At 36.6% G+C, this 26,807-nt stretch overlaps 1 long non-coding RNA gene and 1 other non-coding gene across 2 annotated transcripts in view; one reads left to right on the top strand and one right to left on the bottom strand.

The window, feature by feature from the left end:
* Positions 1 to 26,807, bottom strand: part of LOC147474387 (uncharacterized) — a 62,760-nt gene that overhangs the window by 21,685 nt on the left and 14,268 nt on the right. The gene's annotated exons all lie outside the window — the stretch shown is intronic.
* On the top strand, positions 5,920 to 6,022 carry LOC147474388 (small nucleolar RNA R71). The gene has a single exon (XR_015209995.1). It is a non-coding gene; the product is annotated as a small nucleolar RNA R71 (small nucleolar RNA).

Here is a 26,807-nt window from a genome sequence, read left to right as displayed (position 1 = left end):
TGGTGTTTCACAATGGGCGGTGGTCTTCTTATCAGGATGTATTCTATTTTTATTATATATTTATTTATTTTTTTTTTATTTTGGTTGATAGGGTTTGGATTTGTAATTTGTGTCAAGCGGCTGGAGAAGATGAAGGTCGCGATTTGTTTTGGAAAGGTATGCTGGCGCCATTGTGGTGAGCGAAGTTGGCCCAAGCCCATTCAGATATTTCGACTTTCGCCGATTTTTAGCGCAATTTCAAACTAGATTTCCGGTTCGTTATCGGTCCGATTCCTTTCGAATGAGATATGGAAATGATCAGGAGAGAATTTCCAATCCAATGATCCATAAACTACTCTATTCCGACCGGGGTGAATAATAAGATAGTGCAAAACGCCTCGTAGTGCGTGCATGACGTAAGTTATGCTTAACTAATGAACACTAAATTAGATGACGCCAACCCCAATGAACTATACTAATGGACCTAAACAACACAACTAGAAAGTTCGAAAGCAATCCGGATGGAAAGACTGATTTGACCCCCAAACAAATTTTAAACACAAAATTTGTTTACAACGCGGGTGGATTTAAAGTCGATTCCCAAGACTTGTTGGATTGCTATGTCTATGATTTTTAAGAATTTTAATTTATTTTATTTGTTTATTATGAGAAACACCTAAAAACAATAAATACATAATTCACTCCATAGAGGAACATGACTCAACAATCGAGAAAACATGCAAAAGTGGAAAACGGAATTATGTGAACTGTGGACTTAGGATCCGTACTTACAGCCACACACACTCCATAGGGAGGGCCCGGTTACCTGAATGGTGTACTTATCAAGATATGGAAATGAAAGTAAGTACACCAAATGACAAGGTCAGTCCTCATAGATGTGGTCCCCGTAAAAGGACTTCCTCCACATCAGGGGACAAAAGTTCGTGAAAATGTTTTAACCGTTGACCATTAACTTGAAAGGTACTGTTGTCCTTGGGATTTACCAAGGTAATTGCCCCGTAAGGGGTGACTTCAGTAACCAGAAAAGGACCAGACCAACGGGTTTTTAGTTTCCCTGGGAAAATATGTAGACGGGAGTTGTAAAGCAAAACCTTTTGTCCGACCACAAACTCTTTTTACATAAGATATGCTTATCATGAACACGCTTCATGTTGGCTTTATAATCCTTCAGCGAGATCGTAAGAATCGCCACGGATTTCTTCAAGCTCATTTAATTGTAACTTCGTTTGACGCCCGCCATCAATATTGAAGTTAAGGCTTTTATAGCCCACGAGCACGGTGCTCTAATTCAACGGGCAAATGACATGGTTTCCCAAATACAAGTCTAAAGGGAGACATACCTATAGGAGTTTTGAAAGCAGTTCTATATGCCCATAAGGCATCCGATAGACGCTTCGACCAGTCTTTCCTATCAGGGTTTATCGTTGTTTCTAAAATCTTTTTGATTTCCTATTAGAAACTTCTACTTGTCCGCTAGTTTGTGGATGATAAGGAGTTGCTATTTTGTGTGTAACTCCGCATTTTTTTAACTAGGGATGCAACAACTCTGTTGCAAAATGTGTTCCACCATCACTAATGATGGCTTTAGGAATGCCAAACCCACAGAAAATATATTCTTTAATAAAAATACAACGGTCTTATGGTCATTGCTACGGCAAGCTAGGGCCTCTATCCATTTAGACACATAGTCCACGGCAACTAGAATATAAATATAACCGTGGGGAAACAGTGGAAAGGGCCCATGAAATCAATACCCCAAACATAAAAAATTTCTACTATTAAGATTGGATTTAATGGCATCATATTACGCCGCGGATTCGCCCAAGTTGTTGGCAACTAATACACGCCTTGCAATGCACTTGGGCATCCTTAAAAGGGTAGGCCAATAAAATCCACATTGAAGAACTTTAGCGGCTGTTTTCATTCCACTAAAGTGGCCACCACACTCTTTGTCATGGCAGAACGATAGAACTTCATTATATTCCCACCGGGAATGCAACCATTTAATAATCTGATCCGCACAATACTTAAAAAGGTAGGGCTCATCCCAAGAGTATAACTTGACTGACTCGCCAAGAACTTCTTACGCTCATTTCTTGACCAATTATAAGGCATAACATCAGCCGCTAAATAATTTTAATTTATGTCCCGATACCATGGTGATGAAAAATAGCATACGATGCTCATCGTGAAAAGAGTCCGGTATGGACTCGTAATCACTACTATCGCCATTTGTAAGTCTAGATAAGTGGTCGGCAACTACGTTTTCGACCCCTCTTTTGTCCTTTATTTCTAATGTGAATTTTGCGGGAGAAGAATCCATCGGATTAATCTCTCGCTAGCATCCTTCTTTGCAAGAAGGTACCTATGGTCTGATGGTCCGTGTAAACTAAAGTTTTAGAACCAACCAAATAAGGACTAAACTTATCTAAAGCATAAATGACAGCTAAGAATTCTTTTTCAGTAGTTGTATAATTCCGTTGAGCGCCGTTTAATGTTTTACTAGCATAATAAATAACCGTGGACTTATTATCTATTTTTCGTCCCAAGACAAAGACTAACCGCGATAGTCACTAGCATCACACATGAGTTCAAAAGGTTTAGACCAATCGAGGTCTGTATAATAGGTGCAGTGGTTGCATGCTTTTTAAGGTTTCAAAAGCCCATTTTACGTTAAAATTAAAATCAAAGATTGCATCCTTCAAAAGCAAGTTAGTTAAAAGGCCTAGCTATTTTCGAAAAATCTTTAATGAACCGCCTATAAAACCCTCAAGATGGCCTAGAAAGGTTCTAATCTCACCGGACAAATCCGTGGGTTTAGGTAGGGTCGCTATCTTATCTAGTTTGGCTTTATCTACTTCGATGCCATCACTAGATACAATATGACCTAGTACTATGCCCTTTTGACCATGAAATGACACTTTTCCCAATTTAAAACGAGGCTCTTTCTTCACACCGTGTCAAAACCTTTAGTGTTAGTTAAACAAACAATTGCGGAAGGAGTCTCCATAGATAGAAAAATCATCCATGAAAACTTCCATAAAGCTTCTACCATGTCACTAAATATATGAAGCATACAATCACTGGAAGGTACGGTGAGCATTACAAAGGCCAAAAGGCATTCGCTTATAGGCATATGTTCCGGCGGACATGTGAAGGTTGTCTTTTCTTGGTCATCAATATCAATAATAATCTGAAAATAGCCGAGTAGCCATCCAGAAACAATAAAAGGCATGACCAGCCTAGACGCTCTAGCATCCGATCTATAAATGGTAAGGGAAAGTGATCCTTTCGTGTCATAGCATTTAAACGCCTCAGAATCAATACAGATTCTCCATTTCATAGACCTCGAGTGACAACATAGTCACCCTTCCCCGCTACGCACCATGGTAATTCCCGATTTCTTAGGAACTACATGAATGGGACTTACCCATTCGCTATCGGAGATTGGGTATATAATACCCAAGATCGAAGTAATCGCGAAGACTTCTTCCCTAACCACCTCTTTCATGGCGGGGTTCAAGCGGCTACCGAGGTTCGCGAGAAGTCTTCGTGATTATCCTCCAAATGGATACGATGAGTGCAGATATTAGGGTCAATGCCCTTAATGTCAGCTAAGGACCAACCAATCGCAGACCGATGTTCCCTAATCACCCTTATTAAAGATGTCTCTTCATCTTTAGTTAACAGAGAAGATATAATTATCGGGTGACTACCATCCGGATCAAGTTGAATATATTTTAACTCCGGGGGAAGAAGTTTAAGCACTGGTGTGGACAGAATGTCCGTTGATGTTTCATAAGTGTCCTTATTTGCGAATGAAAACTTGCTTAGGTAGCAAGTCTTCATACTCAAGATATGGAGCAACCGACGGTCTACAATTGGTGTGGATTTCCAGATGGTGTTGACCTCCTCTAAGTAGGAGTCATTCACAAAATCAAGTTCCAAAAGAAAGGAATTTGTACATATTGTTTTCGTGAAACGTGTTGTTAAAATAATCTTGAGCTAAACTCTCGATCATGCTAACCTCCCCATCTATAGACTAATCCGTAACTGTTTCATCATTTTAAAACATTTACCTCGACGTAAAGATGGCCAAAAGATAAGGACATCTTTCCATCGCGACAATTTATAAGCGCATTGGCGTTGCCAAGAAGCGGGCGCCCTAAGATGATCGGGTACAGAGTCATTAGCTTAATTTCCTCAGACGAGGATAACAAAATCAGCAGGATAGTAGAAATCTCGAACCTTAACAAGCACGTTTTCCACTACACCTTTAGGATACTTAATTGACCCGTCCGCTAATTGCAACGTTATTTTTGTAGGTTGCATTTTTGTAGACCTATTTGTTTATACAAGTAATACGGGGAGTAAGTTAACACTAGCCCCCGTGTCTAATAAAGCCGTCGCCGTGTAGGAATCTCCTAAGGTGCATTTGACAAGAGGGATCTACCTGTGGTCCTTGTACTTAACAATTCCATTATTTTCGGATAAAGTTCGGGAACCGCTCAGTTAAAAAGGCGCCTTTGGGTATGTTCGCGTCTTACGCCTAGTAGTGCACAACTCTTTAAGAAACTTAGCGTGGTTAGGAAGCTTTTAATAGCTTCGAGAAAGGGAGGTTTATCGTTAGATTCTTGAAAACGTTCCTAATTTCCTCAAAGTTTGTATCCCTAGTTAGCATGGCTAATTTTGAGGGGAACGGTGGTTTATATTCTATATTTCGCGATATGGTCGCGGTAACCTTGGCTTTCGGTTTCTTTGGTTGTGATTTAACTGGTACCTCTACCGCGGTAGGCTCCTCAGTTTCTATTGCGGTATCTAGTTCGATATCCGTGTAGGGAGTAATCGATGGGGTAACTATAGGCTTAGTTACTTTTGTTATCAACCACTCTTCCGTAAGGGAGAGTGGTGATGGCATTTAGGTCACCTACGATTGTAGTTTCCGCATACTAGAATTACCGTTTACCTCAAAGGCGCGGTGTTTGCCGTTTTAGGGTTTGGTATCGCTTGACCGAAACACGCCTTTTGGTTGGGCTTTCTCTTGGGCTAACCGTTGTATGCCCCGATTTATGGATTGTAAGATCTGTTGGTTTGATTGAGTCATTGTTTGGAAAAGTTGTTGGGTAACTCAGATAAAGCGCCGATAACGATCCGGTTGTGTAGGTGTAGTAGTCACGGGTGGTGCGACCGAACTATCTCGTTGATTATTTATGGGTGGGTTGTGATAGTTAGTATTATTAACCGAACGATACCTCTATTAGTATTATAATTATTATAATTATTCGACCTTGTGCTTGACCTTGTCGTGGTTGGCGCTTTGGTTGTTATAATTATTATAATTCCCTTGACTTTGTCCTTGTCCTTGCCTAAGTGGAGCTTGGTTATAATTGTTTGCTTGCCTAACGCTTTGATTATTGTACACGGAGGTGTTACTTGTTGATTATTTCTCCAACTGAAGTTGGGATGTTGTCTCCAAGGGCTTAGGAATAGGATAGTTATTAATAGAGTAAACATTATCTTGCTTCGTGGTTGTTGTTCATAAGCTAGAGGACAATAATTGTCGTGGTGCTCCGGACTCAAACAGAAATTACATGGGTTGGAGTTTACATTCATGACGGGATAGGCTTTTGTTGAACGTAAATAGCCTCTACTTTTTTTAGTTAGAGATTCTAGTAAATTTTTAAGTTCGATCGGTTTTATTCTCAAACATACCGGGCGGCTTTTTGATCTGAAGAAGAACTAGCGGAGCGGGAATATCATCACTCCCCCAATTATTATTCCGCTTAGTTTGGTCTTCTAAAAATTTGTAAGCCTCCCGGGCTCCTTTACTTAGGAAACTACCCCCATTCATTATGTCAAGGACTTCTTTATGGTGGTGTAGAAGACCTTTGAAAAGGCACTAACTAACGGTCTTTAGCTAAGTTATGATGTGGACACTCTATAAGGAGATCGGTGAAACGATTCCATGCCTCGTAAAATGATTCATGAGGATTCGCCGAAAAAAATGAATCTTTGAAAGCATCTCATCCGTCTTTAGGGGGTAAAAATGTTCCATAAACAGGTGAACAAGTTTAGCCCACGAAGTCCACGTAATTAGGCGCTTGGGCAGTTAACCAAAGACGCCTTTATCGGCTAGGGTGAAAGGGAATACCCTTAATTTAATTTGCTCGCACCAACCGTAGGATGGTGGAATGTCGTAAGGACTTGTTCAATCCTACGCGATGTGTCGATAAGGTTTTTCATGGTCTAACCCATGAAAGACGGGTAACAAATTAAATATGTTGGGGGATTCAAAAATCCCCAATCGGTCCGCTAGAACGATGCACGATTTAGGGCTATCGCCAAGGCTTTGAAAAGTTAGAGAGAGGAGTCTCTCTCTTTCTTCACCATTATGTCGTATGGTGTGTGTGATAGTAGTTAGAGGTGTCGTGGGTTGTGTACTAGATTGACTTGTTTGTTGCCGTGTAATTACGTTTTTGTTGTTTTGTTCGACTGGACCTTAATCTCATGCAAGACTAAGTTGAGCTTAACTAAACATGCAACACTCCAAACAATTCGATATAGCACTAGTAGAAAACCTCTAACCGGAAATGCGAGGTATGGAAGAAAGGAATACCGATAGCGTCCTTGCTTCTTTATTTATGAATAGCGCCTTGTGTAATGCGGCGTGTTCGTGTATATAAGAGATTAGAACACTGAAAAATATGAAAGATCAAAGTTTGAATCAAAACTGTGGAAATCCGAAATTTTAACATTGGGCTGGTCGGTCGCGCCAAGATAGAAGGCCAAGCGCTTCTGAGTAATTTTCAGTTTACAGTGTTTTTTTGTGGTCGTGCTCCAAATGGGCTGGTGGTCGCTCGATGGAAGTCGAAGTTCCAGTGTTTGAGCTGGTCGCGCTTGGTATGCGGCTGGCCGCCATGGGTAAACAAAATTCCAAGAACTTAGCGGTGGTCGCTCTCCTTCTCCTTGCCGCTGTATTTTCTCGCGGAATTTTTCCAAAACTGAAACGGCAACCACAGTATGAATCAAACAAGGGTGGGTGGGTTAAATGGGACTTAAAAATGACTAATTCTATTATGAAAACAATGCTAAAGTGCAACTAAGATGGCAGCGGCGCCATTTGATAACTATATAATGAATAGTCTACCTACGAAATGAACTATGAATTCACAACGTAAGTAAACTAGAACTATTCTTTTACGTGATTATCAAAGCTTCTACTCTCAATGCTTAATTGCACTAAATGGAGTAACGGTTCGTTCCACTCCTAGTTCCCTAGCATGGATTGTTTTCTAAGTCTAACTAGTCGCTCTTAAGTCAATGAGAGCTTTACGAAATATTATACTACGATACTTAATTAAGATGATTACTAGAAATTAACTACAAATGCTATGGAAATACTATTGTTTGACTCTAGATAAAGGAATTAGAGGGGAATTAAATCCACCTCGAATCCAACTTAATCACCTAGTACAGATTGTGGTATCTCGATTCTTACGTTTTCACGGCAAGAATTCCGAGTCTAATCCCTAGTGTTCATGGCATTTCTACCAAGTACTAACTAGCATGTGAGGTCGCCCACCCATTCTCATGGCTAAACACTCCACCTTCTAGAGTGGAATAGATGCTAAAACGTTTCTATACTAAACAACTAAGTTTTCATCAAGGCTTCATCAACCCCTCTAATGGAGGTTTAGCCTTGAATCATCAATCTAACATTTCCCATTGAATCTAAACTAAACATAATGTGAGAAATTTAGATTTACTTAATTTGAACAATAATGAATCTAACTTAATGGTCGGAATGAAATAGGAACAAGAATTGAAATTAGATCTATAATGGAAATGACAAAACTCAAACTTGATAAAAATACTACTTTATTTATCTAATCAATCAAGAACAATGATTCAGAGATTTAATCTAAAACAAGAATTTAAATGGAACTAAAACTTAATTTAATTAATAAAACTAGATCTATAATTCTATATCTTAATTTAGGTCTAACTAGCTACCATTAACAAAGAGCTAAGCTTTTGTTTTTTATACATCCAGATCCAAAATTCGTGCATGGGCTTGGAGCCATGGTTTGGGCCAGAGAATCAGGCCCAAAACCCAATTCTTTCAGTCCAAAAAGGCCTCTTCAGCTGCAGTTGGCTTCCACAGACTTTTCGTCCACTTCTGCTCCTCTGATTGGGTCAAGGCTTGGACCGTTGCAAAGCTCTTTCCGAGCCGGTCGTTTTGACATAAGGTAGGCCCAATTCCGAGGTCTGAGTCCAAAGATATGGCATTCGGAAGTTCTACTGGCTTTTGCTCCTTTATCTCGCTAATGTGGCACATTTCTGCACATAATGGACTTTGAAGCCTGAAATGCATAAAAACACGTAATCAGTATTAACTCTTACTTATTATTCACATAATTGGTCTAACAGTATGATTATTAAGGGGTTAAAACTACAGTTTTGGGCTCTTATCACATGACAACAGTCAAAACAACCCAGATATGCTAGTATAAATCCTCTAACAGGAGATGTGAGGAGTGGAAGAAAGAAGTACCTGAATGCCTCCTTGCTTCGCTTATGAATAACATCTTGTATACGCGAGGTCAGTGTATTTAACAAGTTAAAACACTGAAGAAATAGAAGTTTGTACTAACCAGTGAAAATCGGGCTGTTTAGAAGAGGGCGCAGGTCACGCTCACAAGTAGCCTAGATAGGGCGTAGGTTGCGCTCCTGTCAAACTCGAGTTCGAGGCATTTCAGCGCAGGGGGCGCTCAAACTTTGCCATGGATGGGCGCAGGGCGCGCTCAGGCTTTTTCTTGTAAATTTTTTTAGTTTCTGAACCAAACAATCACTGTTAGAACCAAACAAGGGTGGGTGGGTTTAATGGGACTTTGGGAAGACTAAAAATAATAATGAAAACAATTCTAAATAGAACTAAGATGACAGCGATGCCATTTGATAAAAGGGAAAACGCTAGTTTTATCTACAAATAAGCGATGAAACTCAAACGTAAGTAAAACTAAGACTATCTTCTATTCTATATCAAAGTTCTACACTCTCGATGCTATTGCAATAAGTGGAGTAGAGAATTCGTTCCACTCCTAGTTCTTTAAAATTAACGTTAACGACAATTATCAGTTCTATCAAAGTTAATGAGAGTACGTATTAATGTAATTATGCTAACAACGAGGGAAATAATGTAATCGAAATGTTCTAAATAATAAGATGGCAATTAAAATACTAAGAATTGAATCTAGATAAAGAATTAGATAGATTTGATTCCACCTTAATTCAACTTAATAAACTAGCAAAACTTGTCGTAATCCGAATTGCAATGCTTTAGCATAACAATTGGGTCTTTCTAATCCATAATTGTTCATGGTAATCTCTACCAACTAACAGCTATCATGTTAAGCAATCAAACCCATTCTCATGGTAAACTAACTACTTTCTAGAATGGAATACACTACAAGAAAAAAGGCTTTCTATCACTGTTAAAAACAGTGACAAAAGGTCTTTTGTCACTGGAACCGTGACAGAGTGGTGGTCATTTTTTTTCTCCAAAACCGTCACAAATATTTGTTCCAGACTAGCCTATTTCCATTGTATAAAATAGTAACAAATAAATAAAAATCGTCACAAAAAATCAACTCTTTTGTGATGTTTTGGAAAAACAGTGTTGTATTCATCTAATAACCGTCATAAACAAGTCACCTATTCATGACAATTTTGTTAAAACAGTGATTGTTTTTATCCTTTTTAAAAAAAAAAAAAAATAGTGCTAATAAATGAAAACATTCACCATAGACCATAGAATTGTATCTGTAATAGACTACACTCCTTAATATAATCAATTAAACTTCAAGTAGCATTCATAAAGTACTAATTCCATTCATTCCCTTGGAAAACCAATATATATTTATACTTAATCATAAAACATAATGAAGTAAATAACGCATTTCCAATATTTAATCAGCCTAATCCTAATCCAAATCCAAATAAAAAAAACCTAATCTCGCATGAAGCGCATTGCATGAATACTCATTGTTTCCTGTCTGGTTGCTCTAGAAAGTGACAACACACAAAGCTAGGGATGCTCTAGATAAGCAAGAACAACAAGTATCTTGTTGACCTGCACCTATTAAGTTAAACTTGACCAAGAACAAGAATTTCATTCTCGTTCTTAAACTTGAATCTTCCAATCACCCATTTATTTTAAAGTGCACAAGCATGTATACCATTAGACAAAAAGATCATAAAGCATCCCATAGTTTTTAAGAACTAACCTTTGTATTTGGAGGTACGCTTGGCAAATAGGTGGAAACCGAAATTAATAGCACCCAAAAGTCGCTGATCTAACATCTGCAAAATAAAAAATGTGCTCAACATGCTTAAATCCATATACATATACATTATACTCTATACCCTATACATATATGCAACTTATATATTGTGACAATATATAGTCTATCCCCTATACATATATCAGCTTCAGGTGTCCGTAAATCAAGTAGTTAAAGCCATCCATAGAGAAATTTCATACCACGCACATGAGACAATACCCATTGACTAATAACTAGTGTAAGACAATGGGGCTCAAGATATGATACATCTCTGCCACATATGTCTATGTTCAAATCTCCAAATCCAAATATGAGGCATAGATAAAGGTCCCAAGTCATGCACTATCAAAAATTGATATAAGCATCGATAAAACCATAACCAAATATCCATCCTTGCACATATAACTATAGCCATATATCGACGACTAACGATGAATAAACCTGCAATTAGAATGGAGCCATTGGCAGATGAACCAAATGAATGTAGACTAGCTGAAAGAAGAAAAGGATCCACATAAGTTTAGGATAACAGGCTTCCAACAATGCTTATATATCCATGAAAACATAATTTGATGCAAATCAGAAATGAAAGCAAAGTAAAGAGGCCAACACGTACATTGAGTGTACATCGAACTCCAGTTACCATCCATGATCTGAAACATATGCTGTAACACCTTTACCTCCACCACCCTCCATTTTATATCCTCCACTGACCAGCCAGTAGCACAGTCGTTCATGGTCGAGTAGTGAGAGTACTGCCAGATACTTAGTCGTCTTATCTACCTCACCATTAGCTCTTGATGCCTTCAAGTAAAACCTATAAGAAACTCTTTATCACACTCTTGGTGGCTGGGATATGAACAAGTAGCAGTTTATTCTATAGTATGTAATTTTAGATTACATAGGGCAAACGTTTACTCTATGCCTAAAGAAGTAAAGAACTACTGCATGAAAATTTTCACTTAAAGACACATAAAGGTCGATACTGAGTGAAGGACTACCACTACATACATTGTTAAGGTGTCATATTATTATATGAAGGTTTGACGATTCATGCATCAACTGGTTCATAATCATATACTGATTTACATCTATGACACCCATAGCATCTACACCAAATAAAAGAACACCAACTCCAAGACCATAATAAGAAAAGAAAAAATGGTGTTTACCACGCCACATCATACAGAGCAATTCAAGCTTTCGGTTGCCTATCAGTAGGTTTCGCCACCCATGACTTGATATTCAAGACCTCTGTCCAATCATTTGAACAATTTAATCAAAATAACAACATCTGGACATTATTATACACTCAAAAGACACTCATTCTGTATACAAATTTTATCCAGTAATGGTTCCAGTTCATAAGATACAGATTTAGTATCCAGTTACAAGTTCTATCAGTATTGAGTTTGTTTATAGTGTAGTTTAGATTAATTACCAACTGTAGAAGGATCTCTGAGATGCTTGATGTCAAAAATGCCTCCAGTGGCTCAATCAGTATGCTTATTGATTTCATGAGATCCTATCTCTTGGTACTCCCAGCTCCCATTCTCATATCCTTTAGTTAAAAATAGCTCCATATGCCTTGCATCAAGTGTCTGCATAATTCCTGAAAAATCAGGACAACAGGTCACTTTTTAATACTTAATACAGAACTATACAACTTCCCACTTTCAACAGTAAAGTTTCCTTTCCTCAACTACATATCCATTACCATGTACCATCTGGTTGGTAAGTTTAGGTTCTTTTCTATTGATAGTTCTTAGAAATCCATAGGGTGGATTTGATCAGCGTATATGTATCTTCATATGGAAATCTGGGGTATTTACAAAATCAAAATAATATAAACATAAATTATCTGGCCGGTCATAAATTCTCAAACAAGTTACATCAAACTGAGTGTGCATATGTTTGTCATTTAAACCCTTGAATAGGCTACTTAGTCTAGCTCAATCGGTAGAGCAGTCCATAAGAGTTTGTCATTCGTATCTTCAAAATTTCTCATTCCAAAAATGAACTTAATTTTTGAGGGTATACAGACATGACTGGGGACAGGATAAACGTAAACTAGCGAAGGATCCACGCAGCTAACAAACTCCATATCACCTACCAACATCTGGAACTGTATGGTACCCTAGTAGGAGGAATATGATATCAGGAAAACAACATTCAAGAATTTACTCTTGACATGTTTGGGGAGTGGAATATGGTAAAAATAACTACATAATAAAATTACAAAAATACAAAAACCAAAAAAGAAAGCAACTCAAAACGTTTAATATCTAAGTCAGAAATATGCTAGATGTGACTAATAAATACACATCGTAGAGAGAAAAAAGCTACATACATCATTTATCACCATCCCATGATGAGCCACTCTAGTTTCAAGAAAAGGCAAGTCAAAGAAATCACCATTGTAGGTCACATAAATACCAGGTTTCACCTCCCACATATGCGCAAACTACTGTCTAAGGAGTTCTTCCTGCATATACAAGATTGTAAAGCAATATAATTAAGTCTGAACAAATAGGACGAAATCTTAAACAATCTACCTGACTTTCAACTGGTTGACCATTAACAAATAGATAATTATAAATATGATACCTCATATTTTACATTTTTCACTTTGAAATAGCCTTCAAACTCTGGTTTTGGTGTATATTCCAAATCTTCTATATCCTCCCATACACACTGGAGACATGCAACAATCAAACAGACAAAAAATGAGTGCAATCTCCTTTCATATGCAAAAGAAGTAAAGGAGGACAACAATTAACAATCATATACCTATCTGATTTGTGTTGTTTATTTTAATAGATCAGCTAACTGAGCATTCTCCTATAGTGAGATATCACCTCGTTTAAGGAAGCCTGACTCTTCCATTGACACTGTGATCTTAAATAAGCCAATTGATTGGCTATACAATGTAGACAATGGAAAGCACTAGTGAATCTTAAGAAGCCTGATCCCCACACCAAATATATTTCCAATTAGTACTTTCTACTACCACTATTGAACCTAGTTTCATTGGACACATGAATAGCAATGCTTAAAATATAAAATTTTACGAACATGCACCTCTCTATTAATTATCAAGTAACCTTGTCCATCTACCATATAAGAAATCATCATAATTAAATCAATCTCTGTGTCAGGAAGTTTCAATGGCAATTTTGTTGTTTCTATATCAAATGCACAAACATGAACTTCAGCGTGTTGTAAAAGATCGGTCCTCTTCTCTAAGATAACACCAGTACTAGAAACACTAACATCATCCCATTGCCCACACCTTAAATCTACAACCAAAGAAAGTTCCTAGAATTACAACAAAAGAGGCAAACAGGTAAATTAGAGATAACATACAAAAGCTCATCACACTGGTAAATGTGGCAATGAAATCACCATTGTCAATGGCAAAGCGGACATGAAAGGGAACGTCGTACTCGCGGAGGTCAACGATGCACTCTATAAAATCCTGATGTCTTTGATTGTTGTAGTTCATCATAATAACACATCAACAAACTTAGAACACAGAAAAGGCATAGATACCAACCCTAGCAACAAAGGTCACAAACTAAAAGGCTCTGATATTTGTAGCAATTTAAACAAAAAAATGAAAGTTAACAACTATAATGACATGTTCACAGAGACATGTATCTTGATACCTTTTCTCGGTTAATATGGATTCATATGCTTTTGCAGTATCAATCTTTTCCTGGTTGTGTTGAACAACTGGCAGTAGATCATTTCTCACGAGCATTAGTTGTTGGACGGTATCAAATGATATCTTTAAATAAGATTTCTGTAAGCCAGAGAGATGGTTTTTCTGCCAAAAAAGAAATGTCGTCAAAATCATTTTAATGCAACCATAAAGTTGCACCAACATAGTCAGACATTTAAGATCATAGTTTTAGCTAAAATATGTTAACAATATGAAACAAACGGTTCATCATGAGTTGACTGCTGATATAATCGATTACAAAGAATCATTAATAGGCGATTATAAATGACAAGCATATCTTCTTCAGCAACAAGAAATGACACTTTTTGATGTTTGCACTAAACAATCTGGTGAAAATCCCCCTATAAATGTGTCAAGTGTCTTAATGTTCCTTTTCTCTTGATTTCAGTAAGCATTCTACTTGTCCAAAAAACAAAATTTAAACAATTCACTTAAGAATAGAAAAGGAATGCCATACAAGGTGAAGAAGCTTAAACCCTCCCTCTCCTCTTTGCTTGTGGGCTAAGACATTAGGTAGGAGGGTATGTCATATACATGCTTAATACCCTCCTCCTAATTGTACCACATTTTATGTTATTAACTATTCTTATACCATCGTTTGACTAAATGTGAACCTGTGGAGCGAGTATATAAATTTTCCTTTCTTTATTTTACATTTCTCTTCCAAAAATAGTTGTTTTCTCTGTTATTTTAATGCAAGATTCTCGATACATCAATAGTCATGTGATTTATCACAAATAAAATGGGCAATGGATTCCACATAGACCAACCCTTAGAAGTACGTAATCTCCATTCTTCTAAGGAAGATTTGAGGATCAGTTATGTGTTACTAAGGGTCACCCATATCACCATACACTTTCTGTCTCATCTTAAACCATATAGATACCAATTGTTTGTAGGAACCGTTATGGTTTCATTGAATGATTTACAAACCGTGAGAACCTATGCGCATCGGAATAAAGGGTGTTCATAATTTTGTTTAGAATCATACCTTTGATCAACTGTGATAACTCTGAGAATCCAAGCTCTACGAATCAGCAACCTCTTGATCTTTTGTTGTATTCCTATCCTTAGAATGGACGTTGTGTGGACAGCAATCTTCCAGCCCCTTCTTTCTCTCTAGGCCTCTCTCACTCGCAAGATCAAAAGCGAATTTGGAACTTATATTTCTTGAGAAAACACTTAGTAAAAACGGCCAAAGAAGAAGGGTTTCTTTTTATAGGCTACAACAGGGACCATGAGGAGAAATTAGTGTTAGGTCTCCTGACGGGCTTGGGCTTCCCATGTTCGCCTAGAACACACGGCCCAAGTCTGTCAACAAATGGCTTATTCCACTAAAGGCCATTGTTGCACTACCGCCCTAATCCCAAATTACGTGTATTACATTTATGGGCGCCCTATTATATGCTCGTTGATCTCCCCGTGTTTAAGATATCAAATGCTCGTTGATTAAGTTAAGTTACTAACAACTACATTAATCAACTTCTTATGTCCTTGACTAGTACCACTCAAACTCATTGTCATGTCAGATTAAATCCACCTGTAGGGTTTACATGACAATCCTTATGAGCTCCTCAAGAGGACATCATCAACCCAACTTCCTGTGGGTCACAGATTCCTTCTATAATCAACAACACACCTTACATACAATGTCATTACCCAATCCATCGAGTTTGTTGATTCACAAATGAATCTCACTCATTGATGATTTAAAGCAATGTATAATGCACGAAAGTGCCCGTTATTATATCCAGATTAAAAGGACAAGCATCCATAATAACAGAGGTGTTTGTTCTCTTATATAGTTAGTATAAAGAGAAACAACCTCACTTGGTCCTATTCAATACACACAAAGTGTATTAGTGTAATCCTGTAGTCAAGATAGACTAATACCAGATTATATTACAATCGTACCAATGGCTTGTCCAAATCCATCTAGGTTGTGAACGTTTACTTGTACTTTATAAGGTACTGATGATATGATCTTCTGTGTGTCACCACACACCATATCATCTACAATATAAAGTATTAGACGCATGCATATAACTAATAACATATATAATATGCATAATATTTGCCCATATAATTCTCATTCAAAATATAAAGAATTAGAGTTAATACAAAAGTAATGATTTTAGTATATAACCCTATCATTGTCCCTTTCTCACCAACATATCATCACGTCAACCATCAAATACATTCAGACAAGGACAAGGTACTTACAACAAACAGAATAGAGCATTGGTTCTCATCCTATTTTAACAAGAACTACCAAAATTCACCAAAAAGACTTAGTTCCACCACCCACTAGTGTCAAATAAGCTAAATTGTTCTATTATGTCTTACGCAGTAAACCCCCTAACACACATAACTGAAGCCATAGTCTTACTGGATTGCGTTCAATAAAGAGCCGACACGAAAGTTGCTTAAGATTACCTGTTATGATTTGTTTTCAAAAGCTTAGCATTTAGAATCACAACTTTTTGAGTATGAGTTTCTTAAAATATCTCTCCATAATTTTCAAAACTAGAGGATATAAAAATAAAAGTTATACGCTCCGGAGTAACCAAAATAATATTGGATTCACGTATAATTTTATCTTCTTGTCAAAACCTAGATATGGTTAAAGATATCTTTTGCTTGAAAAAAAAATAGATGAGGCATCTCCAAACGAGAATTAAACAAAATAAAGTAATCCAAAGTGATACTATTCTCTGTTTAATTCTATCTTTTGCCTCCACCTCTCTATTTGTGCTCTCATGTAGCGATAGACACGCTAAGACTCGACATCATCAAGGAGAAGGATCTTCTCGACGTCGTGACGAGTCACGCACAAATTCTAACTAGGCAGCTCCCTAGTGTCCATATAGATAGTTTATAGTCTATATTTTATGTTTTATTGTTGTTTTTCTTTATTATGACGTTTAATTATATGTGATAAGAGCCCAAAAATGTAGTTTTAACCCCTTAATAATATTACATTTAGACCAATTATGTGTATAATAAATAAGAGTTAGTACTGTTTACGTGTTTTTGTGTATTTCAGGTATTGGAGTCAAATATGTGAAGAAACATGTCACTTTTGCAAGAAAAAGGAGCAAAGGTTGGTTGCTAAGAAGTTCTATGACTAAAGGCCAAGATTTAAGGAGAAAAATCATTTTTAAAGCCCGGTCAAAGCTGAAAAGTCAAAGTTAACACGGGTAGAAATAGAGCATAAAAGTCAACAGAACTTTCGTAGGCCGTATATTTGGACTCGGACCTTGGAATTGGGCCTATTATATGTCAAAACAACCGGCTAGGAAAGATATTTCTAACGGTCTAGGCCTTGATCTAATCGAAGGAGTAAAAGTAGACAAAAAGACTGTTGAAGTAATTTCTAGCATGAAAACCCTTTTTGGACTTAAGTAATTAGTTTTTGGGTTTGATTTAAGGGCCCAAAACATGGCTCCAAAGCCCATGCACGAAATTGTAAACCTAGCCCTCTACTATATAAAGAGGACTAAGGCATAACTCTTAAGTACTTAGGTTTGAATTCATATAATCCTTTAATTAGTTTTAAGTTAGTTAATTATTCACTATTAGTTTTTAATATAGTTTTAATTCTTAGACTCTCTTCCATTGATTAATAAAGCCAAGTTATTATTATTATGATGTCTTCTTCTTATTCTTCTATTAATGATAGTCTAATGAATCTTTGCTAAACCTCCATTAGAGGGGTTTGATGAAGACTTGATGTGTTAGTATATAAATAGTTGTAGTAATCTATTCCACTCTAAAAGGTAGTTAATTCACAATGAGAATGGGTTTAAATTTCCTCACATGCTAATTATTAGTTGGTAGAGATTACCAAGAATAATTAGGGATTAAAAATACCCAACCTTCATGTGAAAGCATAAATATTAGGATTACAACAAATCTATACTAGCATATTAAGAATAAATCAAGGTGGAATCAAATCCCCCTAATACCTCTCTTCTCATTCACATTTTATACTCAAATTGCCATAGTATAGTTTAGAACATTTTAATTAGTTATTTCATCATATTAGTATAATTTACTTATTGCTCTCATTGATATTATAGAATTGTTAAATTAGTGAAACTGTTAAGTCTAAGAAACTAGGAGTGGAACGAATTCTTTATTCCACCATATCGCAAGATAATCGAGAGTAGAAAACTTTGATATAGAGTAAACCCTTGTTAGTTTTACTTATTCTTAGCATAATTAGTTAAGAGTAGGTAAAACCTTAGTTTTACATTTATCAATATGCTTGTTTTATTTTTCTTGTGGAATTTGGTATATGAGTAGAAGGTAAAACAGATATATCATGCTAAAATTTTCCATTTTTCTTTCATGCATTTCATATATGTTTTCAAAAATACAAAAACCCAAAAAACCTTTTTACCCATTCCTCCCACCCCTATGCTTAAACCTCTTCCTGCTGAGTTGAAATATATCTAGCTTGATCTGGATGGTAGTCATCCGGTGATCATATCTTCTCAGTTATCTGCTGATGAAGAGGCACATTTGATTAGGGTGATTAGAGAACATCGTTCCATGATCGGTTGGTCCCTAGACGACATTAAAGGGATTGACCTTGGTGTATGCATGCATCACATACATTTGGAGGATAATGCGAATACTTCACGCGAACGTCAGCGTCGCATGAACCCTGCCATGAAATAAGTGGTTAGGGAAGAAGTCTTACGGTTACTCGATGCGGGTATCATATATCCCATCTCCGACAGCGAATGGGTAAATCCTATTCAAGTAGTTCCTAAGAAATCGGGGGTTACTGTTGTTCATAATGTTGCAGGTGAATATGTTTCCATGCGAGTTCCTATGAAATGGAGGATCTGTATTGATTACAGGCGCTTAAATGCTATGACACGAACGGATAACTTTCCTTTACCTTTTATAGATCAGATGCTCGAACGTCTAGCTGGTCATGCTTATTATTGATTTTTAGATGGCTACTCTAGCTGTTTTCAGATCATTATCGATCCTGACGACCAAGACAAGACTACCTTCACATGTCCTTTTAGAACATATGCTTATAAACGGATGCCTTTTGGTCTCTGTAATGCTCCTGGTACTTTCTAACGGTGTATGCTTCATATTTTTAGTGACATGGTGGAGCGCTTTATGGAAGTTTTCATGGATGATTTTTCTATCTATGGAGACTCTTTCAGTGAATGCCTGTCTAACCTTTCCTAGGTGTTGACACGGTGTGAGAAGAAAAAATTGGTTTTAAATTGGGAGAAGTGTCATTTATGGTAAAGAAAGGAATAGTGCTAGGTCATATTGTTTCTAGTGACGGCATAGAAGTAGATAAAGCCAAATTAGATAAAATTGTGTCTCTACCTATACCACGGGCTATCTGTGACATTAGGGCCTTTTTAGGCCATGTAGGTTTTTATAGACGTTTTATCAAGGATTTTTTTAAATTAGCTAGGCCTTTAACTAATCTGCTTTTAACAGATGCCATATTTGATTTTAATTATGATTGCAAACAGGCTTTTGAAATTTTAAAAGCCGCTTTAACATCTGCACCGATTATACAGCCTCCCGATTGGTCTAAACCTTTCGAGCTTATATGTGACGCTAGCGATTATGCTGTTGGTGTTGTGTTAGGCTAGAAACTAGATGATAAGTCCACTGTTATTTATTATGCTAGTAAGACTTTAAATGATGCTCAACGAAATTACACTACTACTAAAAAGGAATTTTTGGCTGTGGTTTATGCTTTAGATAAGTTCTGCCCTTATTTGGTTGGTTCTAAGACCTTAGTTTACACTGACCATGCAGCTCTTAGGTACCTTCTCACCAAGAAGGATGCTAAACAGAGATTAATCCGCTGTATTCTTCTCCTGCAAGAGTTTACCCTATAAATTAAGGGTAAACGAGGGGTCGAAAATGTAGTTGCCGATCACTTATCTAGACTTACCAATGCCAGTGATAGTGATTCTGAGTCCATACCTGATTCTTTTCCTGATGAGCATCTTTATTCTATTTTTTTCTGCACCTTAGTATGCCGACATTGTTAATTATTTAGCTTCTGATATTATTCCTGATGTTTGGTCAAGAAATGAACGTAAAAGATTTTTTGCCAGAGTTAAGCTATGGGATGAGCCCTACCTTTTTAAGTATTGTGCAGATCAAATTATTCGTCGTTGTATTCCTCAGTGGGAATATAATGAGGTTTTATCCTTCTGCCATGACAAAGAGTGTGGTGGCCATTTTAGTGGTATGAAAACGGCAGCTAAAGTTCTGCAATGTGGTTTTTATTGGCCTACTCTTTTTAAATATACACAGGTTCACAACAAGACGTGTGCTTGCTGCCAACAACTTGGGCGTATCACTAAATGTAATATGATGCCTTTAAATCCCGTTATGGTGGTAAAAAATTTTGATGTCTAGGGCATTGATTTCATGGCTCCTTTTCCTGTTTCCCACGGCTTTATTTATATTCTTGTTGTCGTGGACTATGTTTCCAAATGGAGAGAGGCCATGGCTTGCTATAGCAATGACCATAAGACAGTTGTGTTTTTTGTTAAGGAATCTATTTTTTGTCGTTTTGGCATCCCTAAAGCCATTATCAGTGATGGCGGAATGCATTTTTGTAATAGAGTTGTTGCTTCATTAGTTAAGAAGTACGGAGTTACCCATAAGGTGGCTACTCCTTATCATCCACAAACTAGTGGCTAAGTAGAGGTCTCTAATAGGGAAATTAAAAAAAATTAGAAATGACAGTCAATACTAATCGGAAAGATTAGTCTAAGTGTCCAACTGATGCCTTATGGGCATATCGGACAGCTTTTAAAACTCCCGTAGGAATGTCTCCCTTTAGACTTGTGTTTGGAAAACCTTGTCACTTGCCCGTTGAATTAGAGCACCGTGCTATGTGGGCTATAAAGAACCTTAACTTTAATATGGATGAGGCAGGTGTCAAGCGCAAATTACAATTAAATGAGCTTGAAGAAATTCATAGCGATTCTTATGATCTCGTGAAAGATTATAAAGCTAACATGAAACGTGTTCATGATAAACAAATTTTGCGTAAAGAGTTTGTGGTTAGTCAAAAGGTTTTGCTTTACAACTCCCATTTGCATATTTTCCCTGGAAAATTAAAAATCCGTTGGTCTGGTCTTTTTCTGGTTACTGAAGTCACCCTTTACGAGGCAATCACCTTGGTAAATTCCAAGGACAACAATATCTTTAAAGTTAATGACCAATGATTAAAACATTTTCATGAGTTAATGTCCCCAGATGTGGAGGATGTCTTTTTACAAGACCCTGTCTATGAGGACTGACCTTTGATGTTTGGTGTACTTCCTTTCATTTCCATATATTGGTGAGTGCACCATTCAGGCAACCGAGCCCTCCTTTGGAGTGTGTGGCTATAAGTACCGGATCCTAAGTCCACGTTTAACGTAAATCACGTTTTCCACTCTTGCATGTTTTCTCGGTTTTTGAGTCATGTTTCTCTATAGAGTGATTTATGTCTTTATTGTTTTATTGTTTTCCTTTATATTAGACTTATTCATAATAAAAAAAAAATATTAAAACCCTATAAACAATAATCTAGCAAGTCTTGGGAATCTGACTTTAAAATACCCACATTTTTAAAACAAATTTTTTAAACTATGTCTTCAAAAATTTGTTTGGGGGTGGGGTGTTTGGTCTTTTCTTTCTTGATCACTCAACTTCCTATTCTTGTTGTTTATGCTATTTAGTTATATTTTTATTTCGGGTTGACACTATCTATGAATTTAGATTTCTTATGATCATATAACTTATATCATTTACGCGTTCTGAGGCATTTTCCATGTTTTTATATGTCAACCACAGTTAGATTTGAGTTTTCTATAGATCATTGGATTGTACTTTCTCTGCTGATCGTTTTTATAGCTCATTCACTAAAATTAGACTGTTAACAAATCGAGAATTTTAGTTTGAATTTTACGCGGCATAGAACAGGATGGGAATTTCGGAATTTGTTTTAGGCTTGGGCCTAAAAGTTTTCCCTACGTACGCACATGTTTCACACTTGATTTTTCCAAAAACCAAAACAGAGAAAGAAAAATGCTTCGTGAGTTCTTCTTCTCTGCCTCCAAGAACACCATCGACCAAAAAAAAAAAAAAAAAACATACCAACCACCGTGACCCAATCCAATTTTTTCGGTAGAGTTTCAATTCAAACACTTCCCCACCTTACTTCACCCCAAATTCAAAACCCAAACCCAATGGATCCTCCTCCACCAAAGATTCTTCCGGAACAAGCTTTTATGGTGCCAAAATGGTTATTAGGAAGTGGCATAGTTTGTGGTATTCTCAAGAGGCGTTTTATCACACTGATTTGGTGTATGATTTCTATAGAAAGAGGGAGGTTGATGGTGGTAGGGTTTTTGTTAAGGTGAATGGTAGTCGGAGGGAGTTGACGACAGAAGTTTTGTCTGAGATTATGGGCATTGACCGAAAACCCATTGTACTCACAATGTAGGAGTCTCAACTTGGTGGAATCGAGCCCTTGATGAAGGAGACTATCTTGGAGGGCGATACGAACTCGCACTGTGTTCGTCAGACGTCTCTGAGATGAAACTAGCTGGTCGTGGCTCAGTGGGTTGGTAGAAATGTGATTTCTACCACGGAAGCCAGTGACATCAATTTGAGTTGTTTGCATGTTCTCTAGACCCTTCAGAACAAGAGGTATGGGTTTTGCATACTTGAATTTTTGTTAAATGAGATTAAGGCTGTTGGTAAGTAGACCAGCCCTTCCTTACTTTGATTACAAAGGTTATGATGTATTGGGGTGGTGTTCCGACTTTTGCTAAGATTAATTTGAAGTTGGATGACAATGCTTGTATCTATCGAGAATGTATTAAGCGGGCTTGGAATTTGCCGAAAGCTAGGCGTTTTGGGACAGCACCGGATGAGGAAGACACGACGTGTTTTGATGTTGATGCTTTGGAAAGGGCTACTACAGATGTAGCCCATATCCCGCTACTTCATCGTGGCCTATGAACTTTCCATACTCAGTATGAGACGATTCGTACATGCCAACATTACAACATAATACCATTTCAAATGTGAGCCAGAAGGTTGAGATGCACTAGGCTGAGATGCATGTGAGCCAGAAGGTTGAGATGCACTAGGATGTGGTTGACCTGATACCATTTCAAATGAAATCCTAACATATATTGCAAAATAGTCTATTAGTAGTCTGGTACTGAAAAATATAATAATGAAAGGTGAGAAAGAAGAATAAATAAAAGTATATACACAATTCAATCCAAACAAAAGTTTTTCATTACCTTATCACACATACCACCAATTTAATAAACCCCAGAGAGATACATAACAAACAAAATGAATAATAATAATTTTGATAACCCGTAAAAACTCAATTAGATTACTCTAACCTTATTCTTACGGTATCAATATTTTATTTCCTACTCTCACATATAGATTCATGCGATATATATAGAGTCAGGATTCGTTCCACTCTTAACTCTCAAGACTTAAACAAATTCAATTGAACAAACACAAAGAACAATGGTGAGAGTAATGTGTTATGTGAAATTTCTATTCTACGATTATACTACGGATTCAATTTATACTAACAAGATACGATAATTCAACTACAGAAATACTACGTTGATTCTATGATAAGGAATTAGGGGGGATTTGATTCCACCTTAACTCAACTTAACTTGTTAACGGCATTTAATCGTAATCCGAATTGAACTGCTTAGCAGAACAATTGGTTCTTCCTAATCCCTAATTACACATAGCATTTCTACCAATTATAACTAGCATGTGAACAATTAAACCCATTCTCATGGTGACTAATCATTTCTAGAGTGGAAAGGAATTACGACTATTCTACGCTAACACAAATCAAGCTTTCATCAAGGCTTCGCAACCCCCTCTAATGGAGGTTTAGCTGAGAATCATTCCGCAATCATTTCCATATGAATCTAAACTAAACATAATATCAAGATTCCAACTTTACTAATTTAACAAACAATAATTGAAATCTAATTAATAATTAAGAAATTATATCAACAAGAATTTAAACTAGATCTATAAATGTAATAACAAAAAACGAATTGAATAATAATAAACTATTTTATTAATCTAATCAAATGAGTAACAATAATGTAATACTGAAATTGAACAAGAATTAACTAATGAATTAATGTAAAACTAAATCTAGATCTAAATTATTCTAATATAACCCTAGCTACCATTACAAGGAACTAGTTTTCTAAATAAAACTAGATAACTTAAGAACTAAGATTTTCTTTGTTTTTATATGTTTCATATCCAAAATTGTGCATGGGCTTGGAGCCATGTTTTGGGCGAGAGAATCAGGCCCAAATCCCAATTCTTTCAGTCCAAAAAGGCCTCTTCAGCTGGAGTTGGCTTTGACAAAATTTTCATCCACTTCTACTCCTCTGATTGGGTCAATGCTTGGATTATTGGAAAGCTCTTTCCGAGCCGGTCGTTTTGACATAAGGTAGGCCTCATTCCGAGGTCTGAGTCCAAAGATATGGTCTTTGGAAGTTCTGTGACTTTTTGTAATCAAGTTTTTACGCCGCTTGGACTTTGACTTTTCATCTTTTGACCGGGCTTTACAGAGGCTTTGTCTTCTTGAAAATTGGCCTTTAATCATAGAACTCCTTAGCAACCGACCTTTGCTCCTTTATCTTGCTAAAGTGGCACATTTCTGCACATAATGGACTTTGAAGCCTGAAATGCATAAAAACACGTAATCAGTATTAACTCTTACTTATTATTCACATAATTGGTCTAAAAGTATGATTGTTAAGGGGTTAAAACTACAGTTTTGGGCTCTTATCAAACCACCCCCAAACAGCATTTTGCTTGTCCTCAAGCAAATATGAGAAATTAGAATAAGTGACCAAAAATAGAGTTCTAACTACTTTCGTTTCGCTGAGTGCGATTGCATTTAGCATATGCAATAAGGCCTTAAACCACTAGGAATTCCCTAGTGGACGAGTTATAGCCTCTTGAGAGTTTTCCAGTGAAGGTACTCACACACTTCATCTATACTACAACGACTAAGAAATAAAACTATTGTTTCCTCATTCATGTCTAAACTATCTATACATCTCACTAGCAAATGAATAAGAATAACCAAGTTAAAAACCTAAGCTAATATATGCATAATAATTAATCATCTATGATACAAATATATATACTATGAGTAATACTATGAAATGCCTAGCAGGTTCGTTTATGAAAACTCGGAATAGCGTCTTTAAGTAGGTCCTCACATAAATGTCAAGACAAAAAGAACTCTGATTTTTCCTCTCAAGTTTTGCTACTCCAGTGTGCAGTGGGCACACTTTACCTTACAATCTCAATGACAAACAAGGAAGCCGGAGTCGATCAAACACATCTGCCACTTACTATCACACTAACCTATTCCTAATTGAGCTAGAAGTCTTTATTAGGGTGTTGGGGATTAGGAGATGGTTTAAGAAGGAAGGAAATGGATATTCAAAAGGACAAGTCCGAGATAATAGAGTCTTCATATTATGTAACTTAGAAAACCTTGTTATTTTCTTTTGCTTCTATACTTTGTTTCCATCCTTAGCCATATTTTTTTTTTTCTTTTCTTTAGCTTTTGAATCCCTTTTATTCTATTTTTGGAGTTTTATTTATTTCTATTTTTCTTTTTCTTTTCCTTGGATGGAAACTTCTTTTCTTTTCCTCGAAGCAACTAACTAATTTTTGTTTTCACGCGGGTTTTCTCTTCTTCTTTCTTCACTCATTCTATTCTCGGACTTATTCTAGATTGGGTAAGTTGAATTTTTATTTTGTTTTGTTTTTGTAACGGGGTAAAGGAATTGTGGTTTATGGAAGGCTAAAGAAAGGCTCAAAGGGGCAACTAGCGAAAAATAATTCATAGGTTTGAATTTCCGGCTATATCGATCCAAAGAGGGCCTAAATTCTCGCTTAGGATATGGCATAGTGATCAAGCAAGTGGACGTGTGATTTCTCTATTCGGATTTTACTTCTCCCTTGTGTCATTTCTCAAATGTTTTGCTCATATAAGGCTTTAGGCTATATTCTCACAGGATTTGTAGAATAAGTACTCTAGCCTAGATTTTGAAACTTATTGCTAACAATCATAGATACTCATGTAATATATTTATAGATAGATGCAAATATTATTACCTACATATTAACCTAAGTTTCTAACAATTATTACGATGCAAAAGCTACTTGAGACTTCTAGATTGTTAAGAGCATAGAGAAAGAAAACAATACCAATATTCCTAAGTGTATAGCATAAACTTATTTATTTATATTTTTGAAATTTTTAACTTGAAAACAAATGCATATTATACATATCTATATCCTAACAGATGCCTTAATTACACGTGTTTCTATGCCCCAAACAAGAAGCATGCTTTGTCCTCAAAGCATTTAAATAAAGAGGGTAGAAAAATACCATGGAAACACGTGAAATTCTGGAACATCTGCAAAACAAGGTTAGAACATACTAATATAGGAAATAAAAACCGGACGTATGAACTCTATAAGAGTTCCACCCATTATGGGGTTAACAATTAAATTGTTTGGGACATAAGCGGACACTAACTAAAACTAAAAACTTACCTCCACTCCAGCGTTTACTCGTCATCCTCCTCTTCTATAAAGAAGTGAGGTTCCTTCGCAACCTG

Source organism: Coptis chinensis, chromosome 9 (genome assembly GCF_015680905.1).
Source record: "Coptis chinensis isolate HL-2020 chromosome 9, ASM1568090v1, whole genome shotgun sequence".
Lineage (NCBI taxonomy): Eukaryota > Viridiplantae > Streptophyta > Magnoliopsida > Ranunculales > Ranunculaceae > Coptis > Coptis chinensis.
The sequence above is the reverse complement of the archived record's forward strand: the minus strand, read 5'-3'. Positions and strand labels throughout refer to the sequence as shown.